The sequence below is a fragment of the Musca domestica genome, unplaced genomic scaffold, assembly GCF_030504385.1.
Source record: "Musca domestica strain aabys unplaced genomic scaffold, Musca_domestica.polishedcontigs.V.1.1 32, whole genome shotgun sequence".
Classification (NCBI taxonomy): domain Eukaryota; kingdom Metazoa; phylum Arthropoda; class Insecta; order Diptera; family Muscidae; genus Musca; species Musca domestica.
In genome coordinates, this window is record NW_026712311.1 from 3,127,257 (window position 1) to 3,147,244 (window position 19,988).

At 33.6% G+C, this 19,988-nt stretch overlaps 1 protein-coding gene across 3 annotated transcripts in view; it reads left to right on the top strand.

The window, feature by feature from the left end:
- Positions 1-672: 672 nt before the first annotated feature.
- LOC101901428 (brain tumor protein) overlaps positions 673-19,988 on the top strand; it is a 31,258-nt gene continuing 11,942 nt past the window's right edge. The window contains exon 1 of one of the 3 annotated variants that reach the window (XM_005185477.4): positions 673-1,120. The gene's annotated coding sequence lies outside the window, so the exon portion shown is untranslated. Of the gene's footprint in view, positions 1,121-19,712; positions 19,963-19,988 lie in introns of those variants that run through there. The other 2 variants (XM_005185475.4, XM_059125229.1) reach the window with 2 other exon arrangements.

Consider the following 19,988-nt stretch of genomic DNA (forward strand, 5'->3'; position numbering starts at 1 on the left):
TGGGCAACACTCTTATTAGTTCTTGTTATTATTGTGCAAAGATTCTTGGCGTTTGTTTTTGTTTATGTTCAGAGAGTACGAGTGAAATAAGCATTGGCTCTGTTGCGATGCTCTTTCAAACTAACACATGTATGCTCTCGCTCTCCCTCTCTCTCTGCCTGTATTCTTGCTGAGGCTGCTGCTGCTGTTGTTGTTATTATTATTATTTACTTCTTGTTGATTTTATTTGGTATTTTTTTTTGCCTGGAATTGCCGCTTTTCTTTGTTGTGTTGATTTGTTGTTAAGTATAGTAACGTTCTTGGTTGTTTTATTTTGTAAATTGTTGTTGTAGGTTTTTTTCTTTTGTCATGCCAATGTAGCAGCAGCCGCAGCACATGAACACAGGCAAATACATACGTACATATGTATATGGTTGGGTTCTTGTTGTTCAGTGCTGCTGCTGATGTTGTTGTTGTTGTTAATTCTCTTCATGTTCTCTTCTTGTGAAAAATGTCCGCTGTTGATGTTGCGCTGCCGCCTTTTTTGTGTGTTTTGCTGGCTTGCTTGGTTTTCGCTGAGCTGGTATGTGTGAGCGTGCCTTTCTGGGTTGTGTTCTCTGCCTCTGTGTGTGCGTGTGTGTGTTTTGCGTCTGCTTGGGCTTGCTTGGTTTTGTGAGACTCTGGTTTTCGATGTCTACAACAAAATTTTACCATTTTCTATATCATTCTGTTGTCGTTCTTCGTCGTCGTCGCGCGTATATTTCGTTTGTACGCCCGTTGTCCGTTGAATTTGTAGTTTTACTCTTTTTTTTGTTGTTTAATCGGCGTCACCCCTTGGAAAAAATAACACTTTTTAAGCAAAAAAAAAAAAAAAAAACGAAAAAATCATTTACAAAATATTAAAAATTGAAAAAGTTAACACAAAACAAAAATTATTCAAAGGAAAAACATAGCAGAAAATACAAAGAAAAGTATTTGATGAAAATCCAACCAACAAGGCTTTTTCTCGATAAAACCAACAAAACCCACATTGTGAAGCATCGCAAAAAAAAATTGTTAATAACAAGCAAACAAAAAATTTTGAAGCACAATCAAATTTTGTGAAACAAGATAACAAAAAAAATCAATTACCAGGAAAAAGGTAAATTATAGTTTAGTATTTTTTTTAATGAAAATAAAAAACAAATTAATAAAATGTGCATTAAGAAGAAATATGAGAAAGTTTATTTTTAATTTTTGCTTAAGTTCTAAGCGATAACATCGTTGTTTTGTCGTCATCGTCATTTCTGGTTCTTTTGCTGGCTGGCTGGTTGGTTGACTGACTGGCAGCTCACACACAGCTGAACATGGATTAAAGTTTAAACAAAATTAAAAAGAAAAAACAACAACAAAAACACATGAAAAAATAATATTCTTAAGCATTTTTTGGTGATTTCAAAACCACATTTTGTATTGAAACAAGAAAAAAAATATATATGGCAAAGAAAACTTGTGTTGAAAAGTGAAAAACCCACAAAACCGTCGCGCGTTTTTGTAGAAGGTTGGTGGTTGTGTTACTTTATTTTTCAGATGATCAGCAAAATATTATTTTTCGGATTACCAAAAAACCATGCACAAGACAAGTTGTGAAATTCTTGTGACAATAACAAATAACAACAAGATACCAATGGAAATGTTAAAAACTAAACGTTTTAAACAAATTGAAAACAAAAAATACCTATGTGATATGAACAAAAACATGAGTGAACTTGATTTTTTTTCTGAATTTATAAAACTAATGTGGAGCTCCAGTGACATGATGAACATAAACTATATTTCAGAACCGTTATAATTTGTTTTGCGCGTAATTAAAAAAAACCAGAGGTTTGATGATATTAACTCCGAAAAATACACCAATGATAAAAAGTGATGCCATTTGCGCGTTTTTTTTTTCCTTGAAATGTTTCACGCATTTAAACGGCTGTGGTTGCAAAATAAAGATAAACGACATTTTTTAACTTAAGATAACTACTTGAACATTAAACAACTATGGTGCTATTATTAAAAATTATGAAATTAACCTTGAGGAGTTTTGTGACAAGAATTTTGAAAAATTCTGTAATTTTAACAAAATATTTGCTAACATTCAAAAACCAAAACCCAACTTTCCTGGTTACTGCCAAAATGGATGTTTTTTTTTTCTATGTTATTGTTAGTCTTATTTTTATCCAAACAAAATAAAACTGAATTGTTGTCATGTTAGGTAGTGTGTACCATACTTTATAACAGAGATAGGCAAAATAATGAGAGAGAAATTCTTAAGAGATTTTTAAAATAACTTTCCTGCATCAAATTATTTAATAATTTTAAAACAAAAATTTAGTTGAAATTAGATCTAAAATAATTGATGCATAAATCATGACAGAATAAGAAACTCAAACGGTTTTAATTGACAGTTGATCCTCATTAATTGACAAACGATGATTTTAAAAATGTCAAATGAAAAATTTTTGCTCTGTTCCAGAATCTTCAAGAATCTACATGTTCTGCATTTTTTTTTTCGATATCATAAAGGGAAAATCGATTATCGTAGTAAACAGTTTCAAAAAGTTCTGGAACAGACCATTTAAAAACTTAAATACTCGTTTTAGTTAATAAGAAATTATTAGTTGTAATCATGGCAGATGAATACAGGTAGATGCATCAATGCTTGAGAACATTGATTTGTCAAAATTTTAAAATGCTTTGTGAACAATAAGTAGGTTTTTATATTTTTTCTTATACGACGCAAACCGGAGGTTATAATATGCCTTTTTCAACCATTTTTACAAATTTTAGTAATTATACCCTCCACCACCATAGTATGGATTTATTTTAGACCCCACAAAGTATATATATTCTGGATCAGCATGAAATTCTATGTCGATTTAGCCAGGTCCGTCCGTCTGTCCGTCTGTGGAAATCACTCTAGCTTCCGAACGAATTGAAGTATATTAATAACATGTTATAGCACGTTTCCATTGGAAACCGAACAACGTTGTTCGCTCTCAGAATTGGGTACACGAATTAACCCGTTCATACGGCACGATTCGTAATTCATAGTAAAATAATTCCTTTTTTTCAAAATTTTGTTTGTTGATTTTAATGGGAATTTATACTAAAATACATTTAATTCTCACTAATATGGATAGAAGAAATGATTATTTTTCTCCCAAAGATTTATTAAAACATTAATTTTATAATTTTCATTCACGTTTCCAACTTTTTGTGTAAATGTTGACATTTTGAACATATTTTTGTATTTTTCTATTTTTAAATTCTGTTTGAGAGACACTTGTCAAACATTTTTTCTGCCCATACAAACATTTTGAAAATATTGCCTCTTTTGTTTCCTGTTTTCTGTGGTAATTTCAACTCGTGGACAAAATGCGTACCTCGGATGAGAGAGAAAACAAAATTTACTTTCGTTTGAATGTACATACGCTATTCTACATTGTAGTTTTCATTCATAAATTTCAGTCTTCCCAAAATTTTTCAAAATTTCATTAAATTTTTCTATTTTCAATTTTTAAATGTCATAATTAATTTTTTCGATAAATGCTCTCATTTGTTAGGGATGGGACATATTTTTTCGTTGTTCTGAGAGTGATTTGATTTGAACAATGTACAAATATGATTGTTCGCTCAGGAAATTTTGTGTGAAGAATTAAGTAGTTTTTTCATAGTTAAGGGTCAAACAACGAATAGAGAGCGAATCAAGTGCAGTGGAAACGCCACATTACTCAAATGTATGTTATGTCTGCAGGACATGGTATTGAAAATGGGCCATGTAGGTCCACGTTTTCGTATAGCCCCCATATAACGGTACCTCCCGATATTCGATATTTTGATGATTTTTTCGACAATATTCATCGGAATTGTTTCAAATTTGGTATTTGAAGTTTGTAATGGATACTACAGCCTGTGACAGAAATTTTGTCTGTGCACATCGTTTTCGTATAGCCCCCAAATAACGGCAACTCCCGATATTCGGTATTTTGATGATTTTAGCTAAATAATTACCAATTTTTTTTGTAAGTAAGTCATCGTATAGACCCTAATATAACAGCTACATTCGGTATTTTTATGATTTTAACGGATTTTATTGTTTTTGAAAATTGCCAAAATCGTGCCAAATGGTGGAGTGATTTTAAAGATCGGCCCGGCCGAACTTACAGCTATTTTACTTGTTTGATATCATAAAGATAAAAGCAGTTCTGGAACAGAGCATTTTGCAACTACAGATTTTTCTGATTAATTCTATGAATAGTTTTTTTTTTTTTAAGTTCTCATCATGACCTTTTTTTAGAAAACTTCTGAATCTTTAACGATTTTTTGTTCTGGCAATAATTTCAGAAATATTTATCCAAAAGAATTTTATAATAGAATAGGTTTTATTAAAGTTCCCATCGTAACGGAATAATATTACCCTTTTTCAAAAAAAAAAACTTCTAAATCTAAAGGCATAAACGGTAGTTTTTTCTGGCAATAGTATCATAAATATTTATCAAAATAACTTAATAAATTTTCGGTGATTTTGAGTCCAATTTCTATTGCAAAAAAAATGTAGGTCTTCTCGGGGTTATTTTGTTGGACAAGAATAGGGTTTCCTAAAGTCCTCCTCGTAGCCGGATAATATAACCATTGTCTTAGAAAAATTCTAAATGTATACGGAGTTAACGGTTATTTATTCTGGGATGATTTCAGATTTTTTTTTTATCAAAAAGAATTTTTTAAATTTCGGGTGATATTTAGTTGCATTTTTTCCGAAAATTTTTTTGTCATTATTTTGTTGTACAAAAGCTAGAAAAAAGATATTTTCGATATTTTTTTTTTTCGAAAAAAAATTGTGTTTTTTTTTAAATTAAAATAAAAGCATCCCAAACAGTCTTAAACATCGACGTAAATGTTAACTCTTTTTGACGGCGTAAAATAAAACATATGGTATCTCGTTAGTGTATACCTCACCTAAGATTTATTTCACGGCATTGCTATTTTTATTCATAAGTAGAAATTATGTCAATAATAAGACAAAAATAAGGCAATAATGAAAAGCGAACATCTCTGAAAACGAAAAACCTTGTATAAATAGAAAGAAGAAGTCGGTTCATAAGAGAATCATAAAATATGGTCTCAATTAAACTTGCCTAATATGCCTGAATATTCTGGATAAATAATTAAATCTCGTAGTATTTGGAGAGAAAATTGTGTTTAGTTCGATGGTGTATAACCCACTTCACAACCGCTGCTATATAATCTGGGAAATTGCAATTGACATAATTTGAATACAAATTTTTGAAATAAACAATAGCTAACATTTTATAAAATTAAATATTTTTCCAATAGAAACGTAAAATGCAAAACTGGTAGATTCTTACAAGTTCTAGAACAAATCAATTGCTTATAAACTCGCCAAGGAAATTCGATGTGTGGCCAGGTAGCTCAAATTTTATAATTCTTAATAAAAGGAACAGCGCTATAGTACAGTTGGGGCAGTTAGCATCCGGGAGGGGCAAATTGGTATTGAAAACACACCAAGATTCATAAAAAGTAGGCGCAGGAAACTAAAGTCCGGAATCATCTTTTGGAGTATGTTAAAAAAAACAATTTAGACAATATAAAATTGATTCCCATCTTTGGGACGTTACAGCGATAACCAATTTGTCCTTTATAATATAAAAAAAATCAAAGGTAGTAGATTTTTGTAGATTCTGGAACAGGGCACTGCTTGTACGAGGTTATCTTGTGCCGTACATTGGTCTGTTGTAGAACTGAAAGAATATACAATTTTTTACCATAACCGATCTTCTTCCGATTTCTCTTTTCTAGTAGATTCTTGCAGGTTCTGGAACAGACCATGTGCTAGTTTATCGTTTGAAAATCTTTTTCTACAAACTTCTTTCATTGCTCCTCGCTGTATTACTAAAATCCCCATTGTGTAATTCAACACATTATTGTGATGGCAACTCTAACACTTCTTCTTTTGTTTTTTTTTCTTTTTTTTTTTTTTTTTTTTGCCAACCAAACCATCGCGTGCAAACACAATTTTACATACAAATGTTCAAACTGTACATTTGTGTGTGTGTACATTTTCTGTTTTTTTTTTTCTTTTTGGGATATTCTTTTGTCTCCCATTTTAATACAGATTGCCGCCTGGCCATCGTGTGCTACGTGCAGTAATCTCTTTAACATTTTGTTTGCCACTCACAACTCTCGCTCTCTTTGTTTTTACATTTTGTTCTCTCTCTCTAGTGCTCACCCGTTTTTGGTTCCTGTACTGTTAACGTCAGCAGCGCATATGTCAGCCCGCCGCCTAGCTTGCTTGGCATGCTATTCTGTTTCTTGTTTTGTCTCAATTTCATTTTGTTACTTTTTTCTTTGGTAATTTTCCTTTTTTGTTTTGTTAAATATTTCGCACAAACTGAAAAACAACAGCAGCAACAACAACATAACAGCGAATAACAAGAATGAAGAGAACAACAAAGAAATCTATGTGTGTTGGCCGCCGCGCAACGTTGCAACATACAAACAAACCCCAACAAACCTCCTAGGCCGTTTGTCGTTGTGTTCAATATAAACGTGGAAAGAAATGCTCGGCGGACAGACAGACATACGATCGTATGCATGGTGGTGACTAAACGACAGACGGCGACGAACAGTTGAAAAAAAAAACCTACACAATTTCTGTCTACATTTTTTTTTAATTTGTTCTCTGCTACGCCGACGTACAAAACCCCAAGCCTTGCTAATGTTGATGACGACGGCGGCCACGGCGGCGTCAACGGCATCGGCAATGGTAATAATGATGATGATGGCTGTGTTGTGTGTTTTTTTATGTTGAACTCTGGTTTGAACCTTTTCCTTGTGTGAGTGCATGCGTGTGTGTGTTCTCTCCTCCTCAACGTTCTTCGGCCACAATGGGTGTTGTTGCTTGTTTTTGTTGTTGTTGTTTTATGAATTTTAAGTGATGTGAACTCGGCTTTACAAAGCAACCAAAACATAAGGAACACACAACGTTCAAAAAAAAAAATTAATGGTTTTTTGTTGTTGCCGTCCGTCCGTTCGTTGGCATGGTTGTTGTTGCTTTTGATGTTTATTCTACACTCTACTCTTTCATTATATCCACATTATTATTATTCTTAAAGGCTTTCGATGAAGATGAATTTGGTTATTTATTTTCTTCCTGTGTTTGTTTTTTTTCGTTGTTGATTTTTTTTGTTTCGCTCTTGTGTGTTTCCAATTGCATGTGTATTTTGTTGTTGTTGTTATTATTGCTGGTTGCTGTCGTTGTGCATTGTGTGGTGTGTGTGTGTGTTTGTTTTTAAGTGGGAAGAAATGCAGAACAGAAAAGCCAGTCAGCCAGCCAGCAGAGGGCACTAAACTACTAGGGTATATTTAATTAAACAGATGTATCAAGTCACATTGTTAAATGGAATAATTCCTGGGTAAAAATGGAATAATTCTTGGTAGAAGAATTTTACAAACGATTTCTGAAAATATTTCATAAAAACATATTGAATGTTTGCGACACGGACATGGAATGGGGCTTATAAGAACTCGGGATTGTTTTCGCAGTGAATTTTTCTCTCACACATAAAAAATATTGTAAAAACTTTAAGGAATTGCCCCTCTCAAATCAAATCCTGTAATAATTTGCATACATTTTGGGTTATCATACGCACCTGATAACTGACTAATGACATGGCGCCAACCAGTGAATGAAGTTGCCTGGCCACACTTCAAGTTATTCAATGTGTTCAAATTGCACGAAAGAAAGACATTTTTCTAACGCATCTCCCACGGTATGATCGATCAAATGGAGAAATGATGATGTAAATGAAGTGGTATGGCCACCATCCAAGTTGTTCAATTTGCATATACAGGGTGAGATGGAAAAACTGTCATTTCTAAGGCACTTGTCCAACAGCTGTTAAAATTATTTATATTGTTTACAAGCGTACAATACCATTTTGATGAACATTTTTCAGAAAAAAAAAGCTGAATATATCGCAATATTCCATTCGTCATATTTTGAAAAATGAACTCGGCGTAAGCCTTTGAAATTCCAAAAAGTGCAAGAACTTACACCGCAAAGTAAAGAAAATAGACTCAAAAGAGCTAAAAAATTGCTTCGCTTGGCCCAAAGTGGTGAACTGCCGAATTTGTTCAACAGTTTGTAAACAAAACAAAATGATCGTGTTTACTTGCCAAAGAGGTCAGCTGAAAATGTGGACCTTCGGTTGATCACCAGAACTCAAGCGCCCACGATGGTGATGTCGTCCGCCATAACAGGCGATGGTCGCTCTCCGCTCGTAGTAATCGAAATGATGCCACATCAGAATAAATGCCGAATATTATCGCGAAAATATTCTGGAGGGTGTATTAAAGCCCTGGGCAAGCAAACATTTTGGCCGCAGATTTTGGACAACATTCCAGGTCTCAGCACGCGCCACCCAAGAATGGTTACAAAATGAGGTTCCTCGCTTAATTTCCAGCGCACAATGGCCACCACCAAAATATCCGGATACCAATCCGTTGGACTATTGTGTCTGGAGTATTTTGGAAATCAAGGTTGGCTCTAAGAAATACCAAAGTCTCGATCAAGTCAAGCAAGCGCTTGGCCGCGAATGGGCCAAAATACCGCAGAGCAACATTCGGGCAGCGTGTGACAGTTTCATTGGCCGTTTGAAGGCCATAATTCATGCCAAGTTGACCAATTCCATTAAATCTAAACTTATTCTAAAATTTCATTCTATTTCCGACATTTTTTTTAAATTAAAAAAAATTAAAAATTATAGCGTGTTTGACTTTGTTACAGTTTTTTTATCTCACCTTGTAATTGAAACTCAAAGTGTGGCCAGGTTGTCTAACAAATTGAAACCAAGAGAGCCAACTACTCTCTATGATGAAATAACGGAAGTAAAATGGTCAATTATGTTGTAACTGGTATAGTCATAAAACACAGTGTTGACAACGTTGCAATTTGGGAAAAAAACGCGGTTAGAAAAGTAAAAAAGGAGTAGCCTCAAAACTAGTTAAAAATATAACTAAATTCTATGAAATTTTATCGAATTGGAGACCTGTAGCGCTATGTGTAATAAAACAAAAATATTTCAGTTATTTCCCAAAACTATGGGTGGTAATTAAATTCTTAACGATGACAAATTATAAACTTTATCAAAAAAAAAAAAAATAAATAAAAGAAACAAAAAACAATAGAAACTACCTACATGCAAAGTCCTTGTTTATTTTTGTTGCGTTTGAGGAAAAAATTGTTTTCCCAAATTTTATAGACATTTCTTTGAAATTCCCCATTTCATTATGAGCCATAATGTTTACATTGAAAAGGTTAACAATAACAACAACAATATAAGTTTGCCTCGTATTTCCCTTAAAAAAATAATGAAAAGAAGAAAAAACACACACACAGAACATTATCAGTAAAAGTTGTTAATGTTTCATTTTGGAAGTGTTCTTTTGTTGTTGGTGCTCTATCAGCCTTTTAAAAATGAAAACCTGTGTTTCTCTCCCCTGCGCATCTTTGTTCCATCATCAGCATTTTACCATTATTATCAGTAATGTTTTCATTGTTATTGTTTACTTGTTTATGGGTTAAACATTTTTCACTTTTTTGTACAAGGTAAGAAAGAAAAACAAGCGGTGTAACCTTTTTTTCTTCTAAAAAAAATTCCATTGAAAAAATTGGCCCCCATTAGACGTCATGCGTCCTTTTCAAATGTGACCTTTTACCTGTTGTTTCCCCCCCAAAAAAAATACCCACACAGACTGAGAGTAGTGTTCAAAAGAAAATGTCTATTTTTTGTAGATAAGTATCTTATCTAAACAAAAAGAAAGAGGAAAATCCGAAAATTTTCCTAAAAACACAATAAACTTTCATGTTGTTGTTTTTCTTTGGGCCTTTACCAAGAATGTATTTTTCTTATCACCAACAACCAAATCAAAGTTGACAGCTGTTGTAATAGTTTTAATCCTTGGAAACTTTATAGTATAAATTAAACAGCAAAACCATTAGGGGCATACTCTTAAAATATTGAGGCCTTAAGGGCATTATTAGATAAATTTGAAAAAGAACAAAACACACACACACACACCTGCCTCTTAATCCCATACTCTTCAAAATACAGAATTAATTAATTTGATGTTGCTGTGCGTCCTCCTTCCGTCCACTTCCTTGACCAGTAAAGATTTATTCACATTTAAATGCAGGAGTGCTCTAACGATGGCCACTTGTGATTTTCCAGCCAAATATAAAGAAATCACACTATCACGTTTGTATTCTATCACGAATAACTTTTTTTCTGGAAAATTCTCACAAAAATGTTTTTCTACGCTTGTAAACAAGCAGCTGTCGGACGAGTGGCTTAGAAATGACAGCAGTCTGAAGTTGGTTGCAGTTTTATTCAACTCATCGGCACCGCACGACTTTTGACTTTTCCTTACTGATTTTAAACTCGATTTGTTTCCCTCCAACAAAATTAAGGCTACTCCCAATTTGCTTTCTTAGTAGCGTTTTTGCTAAATTGAAATGTTGACAACACTTTTCTTTGTAATCATATGAAACAATGATCCATCTCACTTCCGTTATTTCATAATAGAGAGTAATTGCGCTCTCTTTAATTAAATTGATTAGACTACCTGGCCACACATTGAGTTTTAATAATGTTATGTCTCATAATGCAGATATTTCAGTGAGAAAAAGGCCGCTCCACAAAAAATGTTAAGAGTAACTGGCCACACATTGTATTGGAAGTTTTTTCTTCTGTTGCAGTATAAAAGTAGATAAAAAGCAACACGTTTTTTAAGCCTCCGTTTCTGTCTAAATAATAATTCACGGGAAAATATTTTTCTAAAAATTGTACAACAATATAAAATGAAAAGTTGTTTTCATTTTATGTTGGTGTATATTTAATGACATAAAGGAATGTCAAAGCCTCACTCAAATCTTGCCATAACTTTTCCTTATAATTTGACATAAATATGCGGTGCTACGATGGCAAGCTGCTTATGTGCCGTCACCTTAACCATGTTCATTTGAAATGGATCCCATTATATATTTTTTATATTTTTATAGACCAAGGACCAAGAAAAAGCTTTCTTCTCCCCAAACTAAAATATTTTGAATTATTTAGCTATGTGGCCACAAATTAAATCGGCCTAATTTCTTTTTCTGGGAAATAGTAACACTTTTTGAATATTTGAAATATTCTTTTCTTGACATTACAAAAAAAAATGGTATCGACCACACATTGAACTCTGCTGTTACTACTTCAAAAAGACAATTCTTAACAATTCATCGGCATTTTATTTTATTTAACTATTGATTTCCATTCCAAAGTTCATCTTCTCGGCACTTCTTATGACCATTCATTCATGTTATTTATAGAAAATGCAACAACGAACTTATAAATTATAAAAAATAAAACTCATAAATATAATTTGTGTACAAAATATAATGAAGAGTTGATATGCAAAATATACAAAATTTTTTTTTAATATTATTATGTTTTTAAAATTCATATTTTTTTCTGCTTCTTCTTTTCAACCAATAATCATCATCATCTGCCAAATATTGTTATGAGAGGTAAAATATTGTTGTTATTGTTTGTTGTGGATGGACGGACAGACGACGAGCAAGCAACATCATTAAATAATTCAAACTAATTTTTGACCACTTCTTGTCTTTTGGCAATTAACTAAGCTTATCAACGATTTAACTCAACAACGATTTAATTTGAATGTGATCGTTCATCGATAGCAGCGACTGTGAGTGAGTGACTGGCTGCCATCGAAATCTCATCAATAAATCTAAACAAGTTTTTTTTGTTATGTTTTTTGTTTATTTATTTATTAAAACAAAAACCATATTATCGGCAGCAAAATAAGTTGTTTAGCATATAACAAAGACCATTGACTTTTGTTGGTAGGGGTATGGATGTGGAAGATAGATATGAGAACTATAAAAAAAAAAACGACAAAATATTATGGCTTACTTTGTTGTTGTTGCTGTTGTTGTTGTTGCATTCAAGTAGTCATTTATATTTTGTGATAGAAGAACAACTACAACAACGGAACATCGTAGGTGCTTTGATGACGACGTGTATTGCTTTTCTAATTGAATATGTAGTTGATTTTATTTTGTTGTTGTTGGTGTTTTATAAACAAAAAAAATATTGTTTATATTTGCTTGGCGTTAAAAATAAAATCAATTGTTATGATTTCATTCTACACCACACTCTCCTCCCCTTAGTGCTGGCTGGTCCAACAACAAATCAAAGAAAAACGACCAACGGGTTTGAGTTGTTGGTAGAAATGGGTTCGGGAAGCAACTGTAGATAGGTATTCATAATATTTTTTTCTGCATACACTTCTTGGAATAAAATATTACTCAAACATAGAATTCCAAGTAGTTTTGCTAATAAACGAATTAAATTATTTTGTATTTTTGGCCTTCCTTTTGTACTGTTTTTATTGAAAAAAATATTGAAAATCTTGAAGGGGACACATTTTTTTATTTTATAAATCTTCCTATTGATAGAATCAATAATTTCCCCCCTTTAAAGTTGTCAATAAAATGTTATGTGTGGCCTGGCCACCTAAAAATGTGAAATGTCTAACGAATCAAACGATAATACCGCTACTATTTGCAGAGAGAGTCGTTCTCTCTCTCATTGACATTTCAAACACACAATTGTGCGATTAGTAATTAACGCCAAAATTATTGCCAATTATCGATTAATGATAATTCTACATTTACAGTTATTCTTTCATTTTTATCAAAGTCACAGTGTTGCCATAAATGAAATATGCATATAGCCACAACAGATGTTATGTTACATTCACTGTGAATTGATTCTCATGAAAATATCAGGTAATAGGGGCACACATCAATTTCCTTACTACAACAGATGTTATGTTACATTCACTGTGAATTGATTCTCATGAAAATATCAGGTAATAGGGGCACACATCAATTTCCTTACTACATTACTGAAACTGTAAAATATGTTTAAATATTTTAAATCTTAGATACTTTTGGGCCAATATAACAAAATGTGATATCAATAATGGATCCAATTGAAAACTGCATAGTTTCTATTGTAAAAAGTTCATCACCGCTTTGAGTTATTTGAAACTCACGACCCTTTATGGGAGAGGTACCAGAAGGAGTGGACCGATGAATCCCATCTTCACACCAGACCTTGGGTTGATAAAAATAATGTTATGTGTGTAATTTGCAGAGAACAGGATGCTTATTTCGGATTTTATTTATTCAAAACCTTGACCCTTTGTGGGGCAGGTTCCAGACGGAATGGTCCGATCTCTATCATGTTTATAACAGATCTTGTGTTGATGGAAATATCGAGATGTACCAGGTCTGAATAGAATCGGATGTTAATTTCGCATTTTATGAGCTTAATGGATACTCAAAATGTTAACCCTTTGTGGGAGAGGTACCAGAAAGATTGGACCAATATATTCCAACTTCACAACATAGCTTGGGTTGATAAAAATATTGTGATCTGTGTAATTTGAAGAGATTTGGATGCTTATTTCGCTTTCTTTGAGCGTTTTGTTTTTCAAAATCTTGAACCCTATGTGGGAGAGGAACCAGAAGGAATGGTCCGATCTCTATTATTTTTATAACAGATCTTGTGTTGATGGAAATATTGAGATGTGGCAAGTCTGAATGAAATCGGATGTTAATTTCCCGTTTTGTGAGCTTCATGGATATTCAACATTTTGATCCTTTGTGGGAGAGGTACCATAAGCAGTCGAACGATATAACCCATCTTTACACCAGACCTTGGTTTAATAAATATATTGTGATGTGTGTAATTTGAAGACAATCGGACACTTATATCTCGTTTTATAAGATTTCTAATTATTCAAAAATTGGACACTTTGTGGGGGAGCTATTGGATGGAGTGGACCGATATTGTCCATTTTCGCACCTCATCCAGCACTGATGTAAATATTAGGATTTGCAAAGTTGGAGCCAAATTATTCTTTGTCTGTCTGTTCAGTAAATTATTTTCTTTGAAAATTTTGACATTGTGTGTGAGAGGTACCAGAAGGAGTGGGCCGATATGGCCCATCTCCCAACTCGATCTAAGTTTGACAATAATATTATGATGTACCAAGTTTGCATCAACTCGAATACTTCCTTCGAGTGTTGTCGGTTGCACTAGCCAGCCAGACAGACGAAGGGACGGACGGACATCGTTAGATCGACTCCAAATGTCCTGAAACGAATTTGGTCCAAAGATACCTGGTTCGAAACCGTTATTTCGACTAGGCTCGTTTTGACCGTATCAAATGATATATACCTTTTCTAGCCATATGGCTGCTGAGGGCTTAGAAACAAAGACATTTTTGAAACACTTTTAAGAAATTTGTTTACTACCTTCCCATTGTGCTGTGATTTCAACCACAATAATGTCTTTGGACAGCTAATCTTGTGATCAGATGTTATAAATGAAATATGTATATATTGTGTGTGCCCTGATCCTGATCGCAATTTCCTTTTGCAACTGTAAATAGGTGGAAAGAACGACATTTTCTGAAAACTTTTTCTTAGATTTTAATTTTCCTCCCCTAAATTTATTTTATTTTCCACTCCTTTTTTTAAACCTAATTCCTGCTTTTCCCTAATTTTTAAAACCCTGAAAATTTCTATAGGAATTGTCCATTACAACATTCCAACAATAACAATTTTAAGGTAATATTTTAATTTTCCGAAATTGTTTGCTTGCCAGGGAAAGTGTGCCACAACCCCCGACCACCGCTCTTTCCCTCTCTTATGTTTTCAGAACTTTTCTTATCGCCCCGTGTTGTAAATTGGGAAAACACAAAATATTTACATTTTTGATTTGATTTTCAATTCCAGTTTTTGAGTAAATTATGCATAAATTTACATTTGTATTTATGTCGTTGTTGTTGGAAATGTCCTGGGACAGGCCAAGGCAAATGCGAAAAGAAGGTATAACAACAACCAACCCCCTAAATAGAAATTTTATGCATACGCACGTTTATACACATTGAAAGTGTAAATGTTTAACATCCTCTACGTGTGGCCGTCTGTCATTTTCAATTTCACCCGTTCCAGTCCGTTGTCCTGTTCGTCCTGTAAAATGTAATTGAACTCTGAATATTTATATGCAAAAAAAAAGCCTTTTTCGTTTCAACGACCCTTTTGTTTTAAGCTCCTTTTGTTGTTGTACCTGGTGATGGTGTGTTGTTGTTGTCGTTTTTTTTTTCTCCTTTTTTTCTTTTATATGTAGGTCTTCCCAAGCCCTCCGTGTATCGTGTTTATTGAAATTTACTTAGTTTTGCTATATTTTCCACAAACGCTTGTAGTGTTGTCTATTCCTTTCTCCTTTGTGGACAAAAAGGATTTGCTGTCGTTTCAACAAATGTTACACATTTTGCCAATTCCACTTCACACGAAAACACAATAGGGCGAATGTTTTGTGTTTGCGTGCGTGTTCCTGTAAGTGGTAGAGGAGGATACTTAAAAATTACAACAACTAAATAAACATTTCAAAATTGCTTTCCTTTACGTTTTCATTCTTTCCCATAGCCAAGACAACATATGTCGCGCGCTGTCTGCTTAGTTTCTTTTTATGTGAACCAGCCTGGCTTTTATGATCCTTTATTGCCTTTATTGTTGCTTTCTCCCTTGTTGCTTCTTTTTTGCTTGCTACCTTGTTTTTAATTTCGCCTTTGAGAGTATTTTCGTTTTATGTCTTGTTCTTCTTCCTTTTTTCATCAGTTGTAGAGTTACGTGCAATTTCTTTCCTTATACACACATACAACACACATTTATCGCAGTTGGTTGAATAACTAGCCCTGGTTGGATGGCCATAGAACCCGGTAGATGAGCAGCGCAACAGCTTTTCTTCCTGTTACATTTATTTTGATTCCATTTTTCTTTAATATTTTCTTTTTCCGCATTTTAGGGATATAAAAATTACACAAAAAGAGCTAAAAACATATGTCCAACACGAAATGAGGGGGAGCAGCAACCCTATAAGGGAGAGAGAGAGAGAGTTGGAGAGAAAGTTTTTTTTTTTTTTAACTGACATTTATTACAACCTGTGGCATTGAGCTGTTGTTATCTTTGCCCAATTGAGAGTTGTCAACTTGTTGGCTATTTTGGGAGTTTGACATGCGCGCGCATTTTCTCTCTTCCGTACAAAGAGTACAATAAAAACTTGACTCTTTGCCCCATTCTCCATTTGATGAAGTCTCTCTGTGCTGTTGAACTCTTGGGCTTGTGTTCTTTTTTTGGGAAAATTCCGTACCAAGAGCCTTTTTATTCAAAGGAATATATATAACTGGAGTTTATTGCACCCACCAGCAACACCACCACCCACCACCTCTCCATTTTTCCAGGATTTATTCAAACATTCAACAGTTCGGCTGGTTCTTTCTTTTTGTTGTTGTTTTAATCTCTCTCTTGGGAGTGTTGATGGCAGAAGGATTTGCGTTTCTTGCGCCCCATTTAAAGATTCTTCCTGGTAAGAATAATACAAGCAAGAAGAGTGGGTGGGAGGAGGATAAGTTTGAAACGAAATAAGAGGGGGTGAGTTGTTATATCCCCCACATGTCTAGCTTTATAAAAATTTGAGTTTTATTAAGGGCGGATATTTTTGTTGTTGTTGTTCCACAACTGTTATCTACAAGTGGTGGTTGTTAGGCAGCAGCGGCAGCAACAGTCCGTGTTTCCTCCCTACCACCCACCACAACATGCCTGGGTTCTTGCAAAGGGGGATTTTCCTACCCCCCCCCCCCCCCCCCCCCCCCCAGTCAGCAACACAACCTCTTTTTTTGCCATTTTTACTTATTGCGTTCTAGTCTCTTTTTCCCGAGTTTGTTTTTGATTTTAATGTTAATGGTAAAAAGGCATCGAAGGGGGGCAACCACCATGATGGTGATGATAATATGGCGCGGTCTATGCACACATGCATACATTTACGTATATGTGTGAATAGGGGCGGGCTGACTGACTGACTAGCTATACATTTAGGTGGCGTACGTGATTGCTGGAAGTATTATTCAAACAGGAGCAGAGCATTACATCCTAGCCAGTGACGGGGGGTAGTTACCCAAAGTTTAATGGGTACAAAAAGCTTAACTGATTGTTTCTTGGATAATCCTCGGGGCAATTAAAACTTTTCCCACTGGAATATTGAATTTACAACAACAAACAATTTTATTAAAATTGTATTTTCCAATAATATTTTATTATTACAAATGTTTACTTACTTTTGGGAGTTTTTGCTTTGTTAATTAAAAAATGGCGGGAAAATGCAATTGAAGATGGTGGTCATCTTGACGTATGACATGTGAGTACTCTCAATTGTAAAGGGTCACAGCCACACATCAAACTCGTAAGTTAGCAACGATATTACAACCGTGAATGTACGAAATGTAAAATAAATTGAAAATTAGTCTTATTTCTTATAATTTATTATTTTGCCGCCTTCTCAATTTATTTTAATTACGAGAGAACTATAATAGACTGTTAGATATCAAAGAAACTCTGCTCTCTTGTAATTGAACGCTTTAATTATGTGGCAATAGGGCTATACATCGAATTATCTCGTTTAAAATATTGAGTATTGGAATTGAAGAAACTAAGGCAAAAATAACAACAACTCTTAAAAGGAATTTCTTGTCATTTAACACCAAATGAATTAGTTTCATCCTCTTTTACCATTTTGAATGATTTTTTAGACATAAAGCTGGTGGGTAACCGGACAAACTGCTCAATTCAAATTCTCTTTTTGTGGAAGGAGAAATAATATATAAATCTATATATAGGATCTCCAAAGAGCAAAAGGATTTCCCAACCAGGTTCTTCGTTTGCTCCTGCCATCTTTTAACCAATGTTAAATATATATTACCAAAATAAATAACAAACAGTGCCATGGTTTCTTGTGTGTGACTGTTGCTAGGCGCCTTTTTCGTCATGTTTTTCACCACTGCTTGCTTTCCCGCCCATGATCCCTAACAACTAACTATCCTACCAATTTTATGTGCTTGTGTGTGTGTGAAAAATTCAACATTTTATTATTATTGATTTCTTTACACAACAAATACGCTTTCTTCTCATTCAGCTGTCGTCTCGTCACAAATGCCATTGTGTGTCCCCCCAACCCATTAGTTGTTGTTATAATAGCACCTCTTCTAACTACTTCTCTTGATAACTGTGACACAACAGTGGCACTTTTTTCCTACTGTGGTATGTGTGTGGGATATTTTATCATGCGTATGTGTGTGTGTATGATTTCAACTTTTAGGATACCAGTCATTGGGGTTTTGTTTGCTATGTATTAGTCATCACCAGGCCACTTTATTGCTGTTGCACGTGCACGCTTCTTTTTTTTTGCTCATATTCAGTTAGTATTTGGATCTTAGCTATGTGAATAAGCAAACCAGAAGCGTAAGAGGCAGAACCAATATTAGATTATACCACCTGGCCCAAGGACCATTATTATCAGCTGATTAGCCAAATTAAATGTCCAAATGTAATGCTATTACTCAAACCCATGGTAGAAGAATACAGGTAGTCCCATCGACGTAGTTGCTGGGATAATGAAGTGTCAAAGCAATTTTCAAATTGAAATTTTTGAATGAAAAACTTCAAATTTGTAAAACTATATAAGGAATGCATTTCATAACAACTTTAAAACTAATAAAAATCTACTTATTAAAAAAAAACATTTTAAAATTTTTTGACATATCAATGTTCCCTGTATTATTCTACCATGCTCAAAATTCAGTAAAAAAAAGATAAACAAAAATAAATTATATTTAGTAGTTACTCAATTTCCTATTTTGGCCGAATAACAATTTTTTTATTAATTTATATTAACTTAACGTTACACTTACAATTGACAATCATTAACTACAACTCAGTTTTACATAGTTATAAAAACAAAACAAATATATATTTCAAATGTGATTTTACGAACTCTTCTAATAAATAATAATAATAATAAAACGTGTGTGTGCGAGCCAGCGAGTGAAGAAGAACCAGTTCTTGAATATACTTTGTCAATCATTTTTTTTTTTTTTGTACAAAAATTTGTCTAGTTTCTAATGATTTTTTGTTGTTGTTGCTAGCTAGAACCGGAATTTCTAAAATTTTTTTTTAATGATTACCCAAAGTTGTTTTGTGGATATTATATATTTTTTCTTTGTTTTTTTGCCAGAAGCAGCAGCCATCTAAGCTTTTGTAGGGTATAATTATGGCGAAGAAAAAAGGTATAAGAACTTGAAAAACGGAAGTATATTTTTAAGTACCTGTCATATTTGTTGTTGTCGTAGTTTTTGTTCATTAACATATTTTTGTAATACGAACAACAATTTGTTGCTTTGCTTAATTGTCATAATAAAACTCATCGTCGTCATGCTCCTGACTTTGTTTTTATGTTTACTACGAATATACTATGTTCTTGTTTAAAGCCTTTTAAGCATACCTCACTGTTATGTTAACTTACGTTGCGTTACGATTTAATAGTTAAACGTATACTGACTTTTATACAAAGTAAATGCTGTAATCATAACAAAAAAGTAAATGAATTGTATTTATTTATCTATTTGTTGTATAAGATTTTTAAATATATTTAATTTTCATGATAATATATTTAATTTTCATGATAATTTAGCTTTACGCAACGTTATGTTTCAGTAATTGCTACCATAGTCCTTCATCATCATACATATGGTAACTGACAGTTATAACAAAATAAATCAATATGGCATCACTGTTATAGGCTCAGACTTCTTCTTCTTCATCTTCCCTCATTCTCGTTCATACATATATTTCACTGGTTAAATTCTACTGTTGACTGTGCCATTTTTCCAGTTTTCCCACCCATTCCATTTCTTTGTGGTCTCTCTCTCTTTCTCTCTTTGATTTGGCGCCGCTGTTTGGTGAGTGAAAGAAGCAACGAATGAGT